Below are 18,749 nucleotides of genomic sequence, written 5' to 3'. Positions count from 1 at the left end.
CAAGGATTCATCAAAAATAAAACATGACGAGGAAGCTCTCAAGTATTTCAACGAGACAGTTCTTTGATGTCCAAAGGGCAGATATGACCTACATTCACCATGGCAGACAAGTCATCTCACAATTTTAAATAATGAAAAAGTTGCCTGGTCAAGATTAATGTCCACAACGAGGAATCTCACGACTGTTGGTGAGAGACTATTATAGAGAAGGTTGTAGAAGACAGTGAAAACGTGGAAAATTACTCACCACACCATGATTTTATGAAAAATGTAAGTAACACAACGAAGGTAAGACTGAGTAAAATAGGACTACTCGCTGATATTGGACAAGTTTTTTACAAATTGATGTTACTCCCAGATGATGGGAGCAAATTTTTAAGGATGATAAAAGAGCTATTGCTGCGGAATTTAGGAAAATCCTCAATTGGTTATGAAAAACTTATGATTGTGTTATGTGATTGCAAGGCAACTATAAATTCTCGATATACCTATCTAATGATGAAGAAAATTTCGTGTCTATAACACCTTCCATCTGAACGGCTCATTTAGTGCTAGCAAACTAGCGGGACTGGATTCCGATTCATTTTAATAATTTTTTCTTCCTCATGGGGAGACAAAATCTGTATAATACATTCGACAGAATTGAAATGAAAAAACCACTTCGAAATCCCATTTGATGAGATGTGAATTATTGGCGTATAGGTATTACTCCTACAGGTAGGTCCATTGAAGAATAGACATATGTCACCATGATGCTTCAACTATTTCGAAATTCAATTGAAATTGTGACAACATATTTTTATATTCCATTTTTCAACTTCGATATTTGGCAATTTGAATATTTCAGTATGAGACATGTTTTTAATTCAATTCGTAAAATTTATTTGCTGTGAAATGTGGGAAGCCCACATCTTAATACTTGGGAAAGTGACTATTTGTGTAGTACAAAAATATTTGAACCGTAAATTCTTTTCAACCAACAGTATTGAACAATGTGAATTGTCAAACAGGAGTAATAATATATCACAAGTTGCCCTGAAAATCCAAGAAATTGTAACAGCTCATGTTTGTATCGTTATTTCTCTTCGATATACTGAGTGCAATATAACATCCAAACCAGAGCTCTCGTTCATTAAACACAAACTTTAACGATTTTGTCTTCCCCTTTCATTTATAGAATAAAGGGATACATGTTGTAGTCATTCAAACATCCATATGTACAACAAACCGTTCACTAATGAAGAATAAGGATCAGAAAAGTTAAATTCTTGATAGATCATACTATTAGACTTTTTCATTCTCGTGCCTCTGAATTTATTCCAAGCAAATCAGAATATCCTGAAGTCGGTTGTAGATTTTTCCTAAAATAGTCCTTTACACTGTGTGACAATTCCATTCAATGCAATAATTCGGTCGTGTGTTAGAATGCATATTTATTACGACCGTAAACAAACGGTAGATGTTTTCGGACGTTATGAAAATTCGGTACTGTCATTCAAGTAAACTTCCATCTTTTGAGAGATATTGCAAGAGATTCGAACAAACAATGATATTGCAGTTGCAACTGTTATAGAATTCAATCAAACAAGATAATATTTCAGTAAGGAAAATATATTTTTTTCACTACTAATCTGAGAAATTGCTATTATTTACTTCATTCCCCTAACGAGAATTAATATTTCTTACCCTTGGTAAATAATGATAATAAAAAAACCCCTAGGTAAATAATGAGAACAATTCTATAATTTCAAAGATATTCACAGAAACTTTTGTTGATTCAATTATCAACTAGAAGTAGGAAATTGAACATTGGAAATACGCTTGAAGATTATTTGAAATTATAATCAATTGTACAATTGTGACAAATCATGTGTATTCCAGCATTTCCTGTATTAATGGAACATTTGGACCAGGTAAATTCACTTCTGTGTTACAAATCTCGTATTTTGAACGCATTCATTACCTTTTTCCACTAAATTATCTTCAACATGGACGTTTTCTAAGACAGCATCTTAACTTGCAGAAGAAGTTATAGTTGAAGCTTCATTGGGTGAATTACATTTTTGCACCTATTCGGCTATTCTCTTCTCATCAGCTATTGATTCCTCAATATATCCTTTATCCACTGCAGCCGACTTCCACCCACCGTGCCGTTTCAGGCTTAGTAAGTCTCCTCCGTTTTCTGCGAGAAGTGTTGCCGAGTTACGTCTTAGAGAATGACCAGTATAACACTCAGGATTTTCTAATTTGAGATAATTAGCCACGACATATGGTACTTTACTAATAGTATTGTGCCCAATATTTTGTTTAATATGTTTACCTTCACGGTATAAAATAAATAGTTTTGTAATGTCAGTTGGCCTATCAGCTAAGTATTTTTTAATAACAATAACCCATTGTAGCTCAACAACAACAAACTTCCTTGATGGTCTGTTCTTTGAATTAAGAATATTTCTTATGATAATATCATCGCAAACATCTGAATCGTCTAGGAGCATATTGCATAATTCATCTGTTCTGCAGCCACTGGCAACACCAATTACCATAAGAGCCTAAATTGCATTCCAATAAAAAATTAAACACAATCTAATAATAAAAAGTATACCTTTATTGATAAATATTCGTCATCAGGAGCTTCAACTATAAATTTGTCAATTTCTTCCTTTGTAAATACTTTTGATTTCTTAGGTTTATAATTACTGTTATTTCGTTTTAAAAATGCTACAAGCTTGAAAAACTTTGAGATGTCAATATTTTCTTTTATTGCAAGTAAACAATGTCGATACCTTTTTGCCTTCAGATTTCTTTTTGAAATACGCCAATAAAACATTTTCTGTTACTTTAGTAACTTTCCTTTCTTCACACCATGTTTTTAGTTGGTTATATGCATTCATGTACAGTCTCTTTGATTTTTCTGGCAATAAATCACAACTTGTACTAGCTGCCACTACTGTAACTTCAGGCGGGGTACACATCATCTCTAAATCATCGTCACTTGAATTTTCACCCATTTTTCAATTAATTATTTTGACGTTTTACTTATATAGATCTTTTAACTTCTTCAAAATGACATCTAAATTTTAATTAAAACCGCATTTGGCAAACTGACAGCAATAATAATCATTGTACAGTGTTTGGTTGTCATGGAAACGCCGGCAAATGTTTTCATGGCTTAAGTAGATATTGCGCGCTTATCATCGACATCGCGTATTCAACATGGAAACTGTACCGTTTCAATATGACTTGCAACAATTCATAGCTGCCTTGGGTTATCATATAACCAAGGACATTTTTTCTCACTATAATGCAGAATTGAGAAATTCTGAGTTCTGAACATACAAAAGCGATGAGAGAAGTGGAACATTGAAATATATCAAAAATGCAATGAGATATTTTCTAGATTCATATCAAAATTTGATACATGCCAAATTTTTACATAAATAAAGCCAGGCTATTCAGAAACACGCTCCACTCTACTTGATATTTCGATATATTCAAGAAATTGTTAGAAAATTACTAATGCCAAAATTAAAATTGTTAATATATCAATGTTAGTAATGAAAAAAATTCCATATACAACCTCGGCTGAGAAAGCTATTATTTACCTCGCACATTATATCCCTCGGCGCTACGCGCCTCAGGATATAAAAATGCTCGGTAAATAATAGCTCACTTCTCACCCTAGGTATATAATATACTATTCAATACATTCATTTTACGCCAGAGGTTTTAAGTTCTACACATCAAGGGAATGATATCACCGAAATCCCTTCTCAATTGACGCCACTGATGTCATCAGTGGCAATGGAATGCGGTTCCCGGGATACATTAATATTACGCAGTTACTGAATTCGCATTTATAAATGATCCAGAAATTTGAAATTGGTGTAAACGATGTGGAACGTACGCATGCCATTTTGATCAATTCAGTAATTGGTTCAAATTATACGTGGCGTTGGTAATTGTAGAGGATGGACGCAGAGTGCTGAGTATATAATATCCATTAACGATCGTCAATGTGATTTCTGGAATTAAAGAATATATTGGACGAAAGGTCATTATTATCAGTTACTAGCTAGAATACCTGGCTTCGCAAAGGGAGTTATTATGAGATTGCGTAGTAGTCGAAATGGAAAAAAGTGGCCGCACCCATATAAAAAGGCTTCGAATGATCCACAATGTGCCTGAATGATCCACAACAGTTGAGACTATTGTGAGATATTCCATAATGTCTGGGGAGTTCCTGGGAATTGTAGTATATTTGAAACTATATCCAAACATCTCACGACATTCCAGAATATTCTGGAAAGTTATGGATTTTTCTAGAAGTTTCTAGATGGTGTAACTTTCAGCCCTTAAATCGTCAAAGGCAAGTCATCCAGGTGAAAACTAAATTCTTTTCGAAATATCAATACAGGGCTACCACACCATAAAATACCCTTGCTCGTTCCACAGTGATCTGGGATATTCCAGGACGTTCCAGATCGTTCAGAAGCATTGCCGAATAGTCCGAATGTTTCAAAGTGTTCTGGAATATTGTGAAATGTTTTTGAATACTGTAGAAAATTATTGGACGATGAAAATTGTAGCTCTCACATTTTCAGAAGCACTCCTATTTGAATATAGGATTGAGGGCTACCACACCATAATCACTTTAATTGTCCCAGAGTGATCTGGAATCATATCACAGAATACTTCAAGATGTTCTAGAATGTCGAACACTTCTGAATATTCTAGATTGCTCTAAATTTTTCTAGATGGCGGAATTTCTAGCCATCATATCTTCGGAAGCATGACCTCTATTGGGTGGTAGAAAGCCATCACACCATATGACCCTCTTGACCGTTCATCGATGATGTGTGATGTTCCAGAAATTTCTTGAATATTCCGCAACATAATAGACTTTTCCAGGATGTGTTGGAATGTTGCGGAATACTTTCCATTGACCTGGAATGATCTGGATTGTTCCACAACTATCTGCAGGGCGGAACTTCCAATCACCATATCTTCCAAAGCACACCCTACAGGTGATCTGCGCAATATCATAACTGGCCAGATTTTCTGTGGTGAAAAGAAATCGGATAATTCGCTATCCATTACCAATGGAATTATTTTCAGATTGGTCCATCATCAAAAAACTTATCAAGTATGTGCTGAAACATTACAGTTACAACTATAGACTTATTATACAGTGAGGACTTAAAAAGTACTTCCTCTCCTGATGAATGGGACGAAATTTATGTAATATGATGGAAATGGCCGATACTTGATGAAAATCCATAACTGACGTATTCAAAAAACACTTTATTGTGAGTTTTCACTAAAAGATTTTACAAAAACGCAACACGTGTTTCGCCATACAATGGCTTCTTCGGGTATGTCTTTGAAAAGACACTGTGATAATTTGAATTAATTCGATTTTCAATTATTGAATATCATCGACTTCATGTTGATGATAGACACTACCTTGCACTGACGAGTGGCCAAACAGCCCGAAACATGCCTGCAAGTGTGTTCCAATGATCGAAAATCTATTGCGGCAGTTGTATCGCCAACAGCATATGCAGGAATAACTTCAGTGAAGAATCCTGCACTGACACCTTTCGGATATAATCCAACGCCCTTCGTGGTATTAGCCAGGGGAGTAGTTGTTTTCTGATAGGTGTCAGTCCATTAACCTATAGTGTAGGGAGTGGAGAGTGGCCTGAACGAATTGTTTCTTAAGATGATTTGATATATGTATTACTTTTTGGAGCCAAATATTATTATTTCATAATTTTATGATTGAGTATGTTCCTTATAGGTTGAGTTGAAAAGCAGCACAAGCTCCATTTGTTCAATTTTGTTTAATTTATAATCATTCGATGAATAAAGCCGATTATTATTATCATTATGAAAATCATCATCGTCATATATTATGATGAAAATTTTGGACCTATCTGTAATCATAGCAAACTTTATCAGCACAGTTTTAGTTATATTGAGTTTCAGGTGATTTTTATTTGCCCATGTTATAATATTCAGGTATACACTCCGAGTGATAAATAGTGAAACAAGTCATTCGCAAAAAGAAGAAAGAGAAAAAAGAGTAAAGATCCTTAGGGGACACCTTGCTCGATTTTTCATAGTTCACTGAGTGTCCCCATCAACAACTCGTTGGATTCTGCCTTCCCGATATGATTTATTCAACTTATGAGCAGTCCTTCTCATGCCATATCGTTCCAATTTCTGTAGCAGAAGTTCATGATTCACGGTGTAGAGTATTCTAGCCCAGTATTCTTGACAGAATTTCAAAATATCGTAGAGTGTTAGTTTTATTCCAACACCAAACCATTGTTTTCAACACCTCGACACCTGTTTCAATCACCAAGTGATTGAACACGTGTTGGTGTTGAGATAAATCTCCAGTAATATTCATTACTTCACCAAAGATTTCAAACAGTGCATCACATGGTAACATGGTTTACTTTAGAAATTTTTTTTTGGTGAATTTGATTTGAATTTCAAGTTTGAACTTCATCCGTTTGTGAAAATGTGTTGAATATTCTTGTTGACAAGTTTTTTTGGCAGTTCACTACTAACTTTGACGTTATTCAGTAACATCCAATAAGAACTCGGAAGGCTGCTTTGTTGTTCAGAAATAGTTTTATTGATTTATGTGAAAGGTAATGTTCTGCCAGTTTTTTCATACATGATTCATTGGCGTATATTTTTGTCTGAAATACGGTCGACTAGGCCGCTAGACAGGTTGGATGAGCAGCCTACATGCTATCAGCAAATGATCTGATGATCAAATAGCAGTAATATGCACAGTGACAGGATCGAAGAAAATAACATAATTAGCATATTCTGTAAAGCTCGAAGTTGATTCCCCGTTAGCCCAACTCTGTATCACCCTCCCATGACATATCCTAGTCTATGGTAATATACATATTCCCGGATTCTCCATCCGAAGCATTATATCGTCTGCCCAAAAACCCTATCCCGACAGCACCAACCGCAAGCTATGCATCTTGCACAACCGAGTCTGTATTGTTAAATTTATTGATGTATATAGCAGTGCGGTTTGACCTCCCTTTGCAAGAATGTCATCGCATTCAACTCCTCTAACGCCAAGTGTTAGCTATTGCCATCGTGCGTTCAACGAACACCAATTATTGCTGTTATAAATTATCGAGCCCTGCTTTCTGGTATTATATGTTGGGGTTGATTAGAGTAAGTATATTTGTTCGCTTGTTGATGGTATCAGGGCCGGATATACTTCAAATATATATTGATAGAAATACAGTTATCAAAACTTCCAAATCAACGTAGGCGTGAGCATCTGTCTACAACGAATTCAGCAGCAAGAAAAAGAACCTCGAGTTGAAACCAGTTGAAAAAACATTGAATTAAATGAATGATACTTGAAAAAACTGAAAAACCCGCTCAAATAGCTACATAAACAAAAAAATAAAAAATAATTTGAAACTAATTCAACATTGTGTTCAATATTGATAATAAGTTTTTTTTAATGATGCAACAAATTTTCCTTCATTGTCAGTATTTTAATATTAAATGTGTCACAAAAAGGATTTGAAGCTTTATAACTTCTATTTAATTATCTGCGAGCGCTTTCGACAGCTGGTCGTACTGTCATCATCTGGGCTCTACTCAAACTGCAGATAATTAAATACAAGTTATAAAGCTTCAAATCATTTTTGTGACTTACATTTAATATCAAAATGATATGGCTTCATGTTACTGATGACTTTCAATAAGTCTGAAATCAGAATAAATCTATTGACAAAAAACTGTCTGGCAAAATCTGGCCTCACCCTACGCTTTTTCAGAACAAAATAATTTTTTTTGAAAATAGTTTCATTCTGATTTCAGATTCATCAAAAGTCATTATTTACATCAAGCCATAGAACTTATTATCGATGTTGAACACAATCTCACATTAGTTCCAAATTATTTTTCATTTTTCAGTTTGTGTTGTTTTTATTTTATTTTTATCGTTGTTTTATTGAAATGTTCAAAAGTTTGTGTTGTTAATGAAGCGTGTTTTTTAGTTGTTTGAAGTATTATTTATTCTTTACTTTTTATACTTTTTAGTTGCTATTTCAAGCCCAATTGTTATTAATATATATATATATATATATATATATATATATATATATATATATATATATATATATATATATATATATATATATATATATATATATATATATAATTAAACAATTTGTGGACACAACACTCAAAAACGGGGGGGAAACTGCGGACACGTGTTTCTGGCTATTGGCCTCATCAGCGCGGTGCAGCCAAGTGTGAAGATGGGAAACACATGTTTGCCGAAATCAGAAAACAACACAAACGCACGGAGTCAACAACAGGAGCCAACCGCACATTTGTGGTTCCAGTTAGAAGACCTAGAATTCCCAGGCTACATCTAACATGACCACGGAGGCAGCTATAGCCTATGTAGCCTGGGAATTCTAGGTCTTTGTGTTGTCTAGGCGTTTGTGTTGTTTCCTGATTTCGTCAAACATGTGTTTCCTATCTTCATACTTGGCTGCACCGTGCTGATGAGGCCACTAGCCAGAAACACGTGTCCGCGGTTTGCCCCCCCCTTTTTTGAGTGTTGTGTCCACAAATTGTTTAATTTTTGATTTATAGCATGCACACTCGATAAAATTTATATATATATATATATATATATATATATATATATATATATATATATATATATATATATATATATATATATATATATCAGACAGTGTGGTCGAATCACTTGCTCCCACATAGAGACTTTGTTCAATACACACAACAATTTTATCAACTCTTGCGGAAAAATAAGATAATATAAATAACTGGCAAGATGTACTGTAGAAAATACAAGGTTTATTCTCACTGTACCGTTACAAGGTTCAAAATGTAATGAATATAATTTTACAATACGATTATCTGCCAAGCTAGTTAGAGAGGGGGTCCAATGGGTCATTATAGGGCTGCTTAAGTAGAAATATTAGTGAATATTGAATTCCATGAGGATACGTGGATTAGAAAAGACACACATTAACTGGAAAACCCAGATTGTGAGACATCTGAGAATAATGCAAAACTGAACAACATAAACAAGGTTAGTTAACAATACCATGAATATAAATAATGCAATAAACAAATTTGATTTGCTATAGATATTTGAGCGCTGGTAACTTTATGCTGAGTAAGTGTCACTATTTTTCGAGTTTAAAAGCCGTAGATTTTTGGAATTTCTTCTTGACGTTTCGCTGGCGCGAGTGGCTAGCTTCTCCAGAGGTTTAACCATCATGGCTTGATATCGCAGTTTGATCCCTTAAACATTCATAAAACTCAAGTTATTAACACTATCATTTACATCAACAAAGTTGTTTAAGAAGTACTAATCGGTATTTGAAAGCTGATTATACGTGTGGTCCACTAAATGTGCAACAAATGGGAAACTTTTTTATTATCGATTTTTATTCGAATTTTATTCTTGACAAAAATTGGGGCATGTTCCAAAACTATACCAAGTGTACCTGGAATGGCTTTATGATAAACACCATACATGATAGGCCAAAAAATATAAAGTTTGTTCAAGAGTAAAGTATCCTTATTTGAAAAAATTTAGAAATATGTTGAAGAGAAAAGTTGCTTAGAATTAAAAGTTATGTTCAGATACGAAGTCATGGCCGACTATTCAATTTTTTTTTCTTTTGGAAAATTTTGAATTACCCACGTATGATACATATTTTTACCATTTTGATTTAATATGTATTTGAAGTAGCCACAATCAAATCAGTTTGGAGTATTTTTTAAAAAATTGAAGTGTATCTGTAAAATTTACTTGGATTACTTGGATACTTAACAGAACTCTAGAAAAAAACATGTATAATGTTCATATGAATAAATTGTCAAAATCTATCGCGGATAGCCATGAACAAAAAAGAACCAATAAGCGATAGTACAGAAAAATACAATAGGTAACTTAACAACTTAACTGGTGCTAACAATAAAAATTATCGAAGCGTCTCTGTATGTCCACCTTCTCTTTCGATGCATCTAATTGTTCGCTAATAAAATTCTTTTAATGTAGATCGCAACACATTAGCGGAAATATTTCTGCAATGAACTCGTATTGAAGTTTCAAGCTCATCAACATTATTGTAGGGGCGATCTCTGTAGACTTTTTGTTTTGAGTATCCCCATAATAAATAATCTAGAGGTGTAAGGTCTGGAGAACGAGGATGCCATCGAGGATCGGTATTTCAGCCACTGAGAAACATTTCTAGTGGAATGGGCAAGACATCCGTCATGTTGAAAGCATAAAACGGACCCAGTAATTTATCATTTAATATACCACACCAAACGTTTGTTTTCTGATAGTATTGATTTTTGTTGTCAATAATAAAATTTGGATTGACGTCTGACCACCATCTGCAATTTTGTGATGATAGAACACCATTTGTTGTAAAAGTAGATTCATCTCTAAACAGAATACATCGATGAAAATCTCGATGTTCTTCTATTTCACTCTGAATCCACATGGAAAAATCATATCTCAAATCATAGTTTTTTTCTTGAAATGTACAAATGAATGTAGGTTTGTAAGCATGGTACTTATGTTTCTTGAGAATACGTTTCACAGAGGTTTTTTTATGCCGGTATAATCACTAATTTTTTGGGTGGACCTTCTAGGATTTTCTACCACTGCTTGAAGTACGTCGAGATGGTTTTCTTCTGTGCATACAGGTTTCATACGCTCCGTATTATGTCTATATTCTAGTGAGCCGGTCTATTTGAAATTCTTCAAAATTCTACTTACACTTGAATAGCAAATTTATTTGTCTGGATGCCGCTCGTTGAAAATATTTGCAGCTTTGCGCATTGTTTTATAACCATCACCACAGATTGAAACTAATTCTGCCTTTTCAGTTAACGTTAATAATACTGGGTGAGGCATTTTCAATCAAGGACAAATATGAAAACGTTTCACAGGCAAGTTTCAAGAAGCCACACTATCAAAGTACAGTATTGTTTTAGGGCGTATGTGTTTTTTGTTCATGCCTATCCGCGATAGATTTTGGATTGTTTTTTAATATCTGTTCTAGTTGAGGCATTATTGTCAGAGTAAAAGAAATTTTATACTTTTATTGACAGTTTATTCATATGAACATTCAGTTAGTAAAGTATTTGCCTCGTTGAAAAGAGTATTCGTTTTATTCTAGAATTCTCTTAAATATCGTCGCAACAAACATGAAGTTGACGGTCACCTAAAAAAATACAAATCAAAGTAAATTTCACAAATACACTTTAATTTGATAATTTGGCATATCCTGTATGGTGTTTGTCATAAAGCCATTTCAGGTACACTTGGTATAGTTTTGGAACATGTACCAACTTTTGTCAGGAATAAAATTTTCTGAGAAATTGTTACTTAATGAAAAAGTTTCCCATTTGTTGCAGACTTAGTGGACCACATTGTATAAGGCGGGGTAATTCGCTTTTCTGAAACTGAATGATCTGTTATGATGAATAAAGAGAAATATAAAAATATTATTCAAGAAATTGAAAACCCTCCAATACATGTACATCTATAGAGAAAATTTAGTTGATCACAGAATGTTATTGAACACGACATATCTACTTCACCCCACTGAATTTCATTCTGATATGACAAAGAGACCGTAATCAGACACGAAACTTTTCAACAAAACAGATGTTTACAAAAAGTCTTCAAAACGTTCGACACCAGAAATCGTGCCGTCGAAATCAGTCGGAAATTGATTTTCATTTGGCAGCAGAGGGTAATTGCAGGAAAAGTTATAGAAAAGCATCCTGCTGAGAGGTTCCACTACGAAGACGGTAGAATTCAACAAATGTACCGCAGTGCCGATTGCAGGATTTAGACCTGCGCCGCATTGCATTTTGTCAATGCTGTCGAGGCTGGTGCATCTTGTCTGATAAGCCCTCTGCCGTAAGAAGAAAACAAATAATAACTCGCTACGAAACTCCCAATCAAGATTGGCTTCCCTCGTACGCGGACTGGTTAGTAATTGTTTCAGATAAATTCTGATGATTCGGGTCTGTTGTTTTGCCACGACTAAAGGAGAGTTTTCTGTTATTGCCAAACATCATCCAAGAATACACATTTACTGCTGTAACGAATGAATGCCATTAATTTCTTCATTTATCAGCTATGTATTTTATGAATTTATGTTTGAGGAATGAGAGTAGTTGTTTTTAGAATCACTCAAAATGTGAAAATTATCGATGTACATATGAATATTGGTAATGAAGTGAAGGAAATATGCACTTTGAATAGTTCGCTAATCTTTTTATTTGTACAAAATAACCACATTAGGAGTTTGTAATATTTTCTCATGAAAAATAAGAAAGTTCAAGCTTAGAGGACGTTCCGGATTCTTCATCTGTGTAACAGGCTTATCCTAAGACCGACTCTGGGATGGAAACCCAGTGTTCCAAAGGTGTTAACTGTGCTACAGGGTCTGCAGTTCCTTCAGACTTGTCTTTGAAACGTCTACGTGAACGTCCTGACCGGTTCGATGTCGGTAATGCGTGTGTGAAATAAGTGCTAACCTCTTTGTGATGCAATTAACGAACCTGAGTGTGAACAATGGAAACTTGAATCATTGAAAGCTAACAAAGCTCGGGAATTGATGAGCGTTACCCTTAGTGGTAACATTGTCCAGTGCAGAAAAAAATTGATAATACTATATAAAGTATTTATAAAGCAACATTGATAGCTCAGGGGTTAATGCAAAGACCATCTAATATAACAAACCTTTTCACCTGTTTTAAGATATTTAACCTCGAGATTATAATTTCCCTCAGCTATTCAACTGAATTTGGATATTTGTCATCGAGATATAAGAATAGCATTCCTACATTGTTATCTGAATGAGACTGTTTATCTGATGGAACCAATAGGTTTACAGTGTGATAATGTTGATGTGAACGAGATTTTGCGACTGAAACGTGCTATTCATGGCTTGAAACAGTCATCAAGGGCATGGTATCAAGAAGTTTTTGTTACTGGTCACCGTGTGCCAGGCTGGTGCGGCATACATTACTTGTGACTGGGTTACACTGTATGATCTAGGATCCTCCTATATTTATCATGAGGAAAGACAATAACCTCAATATTTTTTCCACTTTTTGCGAAACTCTTTCAATGTGTTCAGCGAAGGTCAGCTTAGTATCTGCTTTTTTTGGAAGTACCGCAACACCTTGTACATCAAATTGCTTAGGTTTAATTTTTTTTCGTTGTAAGGAAGGCCGCTTCTGTTTCTTCTGTGTTTTCTAACCAGTTTGATAACTTCTGAAGTGTTTGCAGTGGTCATTAGACTCTCTTCGCCTTTCGCTATCACGTCGTAGCGAATCCAATCACCGTGGCTCCATTTTCTTGTTATAGTCTCAGAAGACCATCATATAAAATGTTCCAGACCATTGCTGATTAACGGAAAAATAGATTTTTCAAACAGAATGGAACGGATCCTTGAGGTACACCGCTACACACCACTCACAGTATTTTCTGCATCCATGATGATTTCTCTCTATCTCTCTCTGACAAATGACATCAATGGACTCAAGAAGCTCTGGTTAACACGCCTCCATCTCAACTTCACCAGGATTTCCTGCCGTTAAGCAGTGTTGAAGGCATTTCTATATCACGCATAATCTCTGGTGTGGCCAGGAGGATGATTGATAGTACATACCGTTTGTTTCCCTCTATGAACCCAACTGTCACTCCGATGAACCACCACATTGTGTAATTATCTTCTTGAGGCTGATGATAATCAGTTGCTCAAAAAGTTTTCCTTCGGTATCCAACAAACAAATTGACCTATGTGCTTCACTAGTGAAAGTTTTGACCGTTCCCACTCTCTAGGAAAATCCACTCGTCGCGGTAAGTCGTTATATACAGAAAAAGCATAGTCTGGATTATCCAAAGACAGGTTTTTTTTATTTCCGGAGGGATGTTTTTGGAATCTGAGGACTTATTTTCTTTCAATTTTGCAGTAGCTGCAAGTAGTTCGTCTAGAGTGAAATCTGGAAACATTACTGTTCTATCACATTCAAAAATCCCTTGCTCATGTACAGGAAACAGCTGATTGAACACATTATCCACATAATGATTATATAACCATCTCTCCAGATATCAACGTCGATCTTGTTGCATACTGAACTCCAGCAGTTACGTTTTGCTTCTCTTATTTGATTTTGATGCACTTTCTTTAACTCCTTGTAGTGTGTCCATACGACTTCTTCTCATATGTGTGCATTTCTCGCTGGCACCAGTATGCAGACTGTTTAATTGGTATACTCCTTTTCCTAGACATAGCTCTGGCACATATCTGACACAGGTTGAATGTAAAAGCTTTCGGTGAGTGATCCGTCATTTCAATTCTACTGTCAATCGTAATCGAAGGAAGTTCCTCCTTGTCTAGCTCCTTTACCTGCCGCCACCCTTCCATTAGCTTTGGTTCTCGTCGTGATAATCGCTGTCTTTCGTTCATTTCGAATAAGATTGAGTTATGATCACTGCTAGATTCAATATCGCTACCATGCCAATTCATGATGCGCTTTTTCAAATTTAGAGTGGCCAACGTCAAATCCAATATGGAGAACTAGTCTTGTCTCTGAAACGTAGGCCTATGTTCCTCATTCACAACAAGCAGGTCTTTTTTGGCCATGAATTCTGTTACTAACTAGCCTCTTTGGTATGTTTTATCCTTGCCCCATTGAGAGGATTTTGCATTGAAGTCACCAACCTTTTTTGTGTGTCCTATCACACTTGAGATTTGCCGACTGACTCTAAACGAGTCATCGTCAGTTTTATTAGGTAAAGAAAAGCAGTTATGGATTGTTAAATCTGACATTATAACATACGAGAAGCTATGACCGCTACCATGTTTTTTATTGTAAGTTTGATAGCTGTGTTCAACTTTTTGTCACAAAAATGTCTTTTCGGTTCCTCACAACATTCTTGTTGGGTTCGCTTATCAGGATAATTTCAGCTCTAATGGATTTTTCCTGTGCAAGTGATGAATCAAGACAAGATATTCTGAATGTGTTAATTTGAAGAACTTTCATCGTGATCTTGGGTCGAGTTTTCTGTCGATTTGTGTTGCTTAATATACCTGAATTTAAACCCGCTGATACACCTATAGAACCTATATCAAATGTACTGAAAGGTGAGATATGTGATACTGTTACATTATTCCACTTATTTTATTTACTGTTGATATAACTCCCCTAAATCTTTGGCTGCGATCGAGCCTGTAATAGTTATTTATGTATCAAGGGAATTAGGAGGGCCTTAATTACCGATGGCAAAGTTTGCGTCCCGAGGGCCTCTGGCCCGAGGGACAGCGATTGCCTGAGGTTATTAAGGCTCATTAATTCCCGTGGTACATAGATAATTTTATTTCTGACCGATTTCAATAAAATTTTGTTCATTTTTGAAACGGAAAAATGTACCAATTCACTACCTTCCCGGTATATTTGAATCAGGTACCGTTGATTATAGTAGAGTTTTCTTGTTGCTAGGTTGTTGCTATGTTACTTGTTTATAAACAGAACTTTGTTATCAAACTGTGTTTGCGGTGAAAACGTGTTTTCTACCCCAAATATAATGGAGGATATTTTGAAAAAAGCTGAACAAGCAAGAGAATCATTAATTCCATCGAAAAGTGAAGCCGTATACCAAAAAGAATACAAGATATATCTGGACTGGCTGACACGGAAAAATGTTATGCCAAAAGATGTCACTGAAACTGTATTTCTGGCATATTTTCAAGAACTGGTAAGGAATTTTTTATGTTTTTTGGTAGATTTGGTAGTAATTGTGTTTATTCGTTTCAGTCAGAAACGTATAGTCCGAATTCTTTATGGACTAAATGGTCAATGCTAAAATCGATGGTGACTATACATAAGAAACGAGGGTAAATTTTCGTTATCTGGACACCCGGCGATTTTGAAAAAATTTTTGGCTGTACTTACGTATTTTGATGCGTAGATTACGAATCCGAAAGAAAAAAGCGGCGCTCTCCCTTATTTAAGAAGTTACGGCCCTTCAAAGTTCAGAAAAGGGAAACTTTTCAGCCTTCTTTTTCACTAAATAAACTATTTAAAAACATATGCATTTATTCACTAGGTCACCTTTACACCTTATTCGTCCTTCTTTAACACTTTTCACTTCAATAATCAACATTTTTCTTATAAAATGTTAGAAAATGTACGGAGCTGCTTTTTGGTTACATATCACTGTATTTTACGTTTTTAAGGTTAATGATATGGTTGGTACGACTGATGCAGTCCATATTCCTGAAGTAATTCAAATGTTTTTTACCTTCATTCTTTAGATCATAAATTGGTTTTTGGTGGTGTATTACGAATTTGAAATAGTAGGTGACGGCAAATACCAACCGCTTTTTTCTGAAATGTCACTAGTAACTAACCTGAAAATAGAATAATGTCACCAGGAGAAGTATTCGTTTTTAAATTAAGTTTTTTATAAGAAAAATGTTGATTATTGAAGTGAAAAGTGTTAAAGAAGGACGAATAAGGTGTAAAGGTGACCTAGTGAATAAATGCATGTGTTTTTAAATAGTTTATTTAGTGAAAAAGAAGGCTGAAAAGTTGCCCTTTTCTAAACTTTGAAGGGCCGTAACTTTTTAAATAAGGGAGAGCGCCGCTTGTTTCTTTCGGATTCGTAATCTACGCATCAAAATACGTAAGTACAGCCAAACATTTTTTCAAAATCGCCGGGTGTCCAGATAACGAAATTTACCGAAACGAGATATCACCAAGTTCAATGAACTACAGGCTTTTTTGAAACGGAAGAGTAAGAGTTATAAGCCGAAAAAGTCTGCTGTTTTATCTCCTAAAGATGTTATCAGATTCCTAAAGGACGCTCCTAATGATATTCATTTATTGCATAAGGTAATTTTTTTCTTATTTTCCTTTTTGTGTGTATTTATTTCCTTTTTTTTTTGTTATAGGTTGTTTTGATTATGGGTTATTTTGGAGGATGCAGAAGTCAGGAACTTTTGAATATGAAGATATCGGATATAGAGGACCGAGATTCCGTTATGGTAGTGAACGTACCGGAAAGTAAAACTGGTGTATCGAAGAAATTTACAGTTGTGGATGAAAAAGAGTTTTCTGCTTTGCCTTTATTAAGACTTTATATGTCTTTGCGTCCTAAAGGTATTGAACGATTTTTTTTGAGCTTCCGACAAAATAAATGTACATCTCAGCCAATTGGAAAAAACATGTTTGGGAAAATCCCCAGCAAAATCGCAATGTATTTAGGATTGCCAAACTCATCTTCCTATACGGGACATTGCCTTCGTCGCACTTCTGCTACTGCTCTAGCCAATGCAGGAGCAACTATGACTAACTTAAAAAGACACGGAGGTTGGAAAAGTTCCACGGTGGCGGAGGGGTATTTGGAGGATACCATCGAATTGAGAAATAAAACGGCGCGTATGTTGTCTACTTTGTCATCAGAAGAGGCAGGTACCTCGACTGTAGTGGTCAGAAGCTCCAGCCATACAAAAGAAGAAATTGTTTCCGGTGGCGGAAGTAATTTTCAGGGAACATTTCAAAATTGTACATTTATTATTTGTAATGACGTGAATAAATAAAATATGGTTCAGTTTTCATTTCTATTTATTTTTACTTGTGAAAGGTAGAGGGAATTATAAAATCTATAATGTCCCAAGGGAGTTATGACCCTCTTTATTGATAGCGTAACTATGACGATATAAGCTTATAATATCCCGGTCAGAAATAAAATTCATAACTACAATTCACTGTCCCTAAAGTGATAAATTATAATAATCAAGATACACTAAGGTGGTTTATGGATTTGTCATAAGTTTTTTTGTGAAATAAAACTTCAATTTACTGGTAATCAACTTATTTCACCCTCAATGACTCGCCAAAATCTTTGTCTGATACATCGCTTGTAAAACACATAACTGCATTTTTCTGTTCACATTACCCGGTCACGAGAATCGCGTCACTAATCGACAATGAGTCTGCAATATGCAGCTATCGGACAGTTCGCATCCCCAAGGAGCTCGTATGCAATTTGAATGTCGATGCGCAAACGGTTAAATCGAATCTGGAGCGATCTCCAGCGGCCGCCCAACGCCCATCGACAATTCAATTATAAAGCTGACATTCTATTTCGGCGTCACTATGACAGGTGTCCTGCAGCGTCGGTCGGTGAATTTTGACGTCGCCACCTGAGACTGATACGTGGAATTGATACGGACGGTTTCGAATAAAAATTGATTCGATTCGGGGAATTATTCATTTGGAACCGATGTACAGTTTCACTCATGTGTTAGTGATTGGAATACTTCTACACCGAGATCGATAACGCATAAAAGTGTTCAGACAAACTTTCACAAATCATAAAAATATTTCATTGATGAATATAATATTCTATTCATCTCTATAGCACATTTATCAGTACTTCACCAACTCTAAATAGTTCCCATAATATAGACGGTTATAGGGCTGATAGGGGGTTTCTATGGGATTTGTTATCAATAATTATTACGGTGTCGAAAAAAATTAATGAAACGTAGGAAATTATAAATGAACAAGAACTGGAGGTGTAATAAGTACCTTTGCGATGTTTGACGTAGAATATTATTTTATTCATTGAGATCGAGGTCGATAACCGGATCCTTCGGTGT

General features: G+C 35.2%; 1 long non-coding RNA gene across 1 annotated transcript; it reads left to right on the top strand.

Moving 5' to 3' along the window:
* The first annotated feature begins 16,169 nt into the window (after positions 1–16,169).
* LOC141480053 (uncharacterized) lies at positions 16,170–17,702 on the top strand. The gene is made up of 2 exons (XR_012464133.1): positions 16,170–16,977; positions 17,037–17,702. It is a non-coding gene; the product is annotated as an uncharacterized lncRNA (long non-coding RNA).
* The last annotated feature ends 1,047 nt before the right edge of the window (positions 17,703–18,749 follow it).

The sequence above is a fragment of the Leptinotarsa decemlineata genome, unplaced genomic scaffold, assembly GCF_025532065.1.
Source record: "Leptinotarsa decemlineata unplaced genomic scaffold, Ldec_3_MD MMD2_P_RNA_scaffold_6, whole genome shotgun sequence".
Classification (NCBI taxonomy): domain Eukaryota; kingdom Metazoa; phylum Arthropoda; class Insecta; order Coleoptera; family Chrysomelidae; genus Leptinotarsa; species Leptinotarsa decemlineata.
This window is presented reverse-complemented; position numbering and strand designations above follow the sequence as displayed.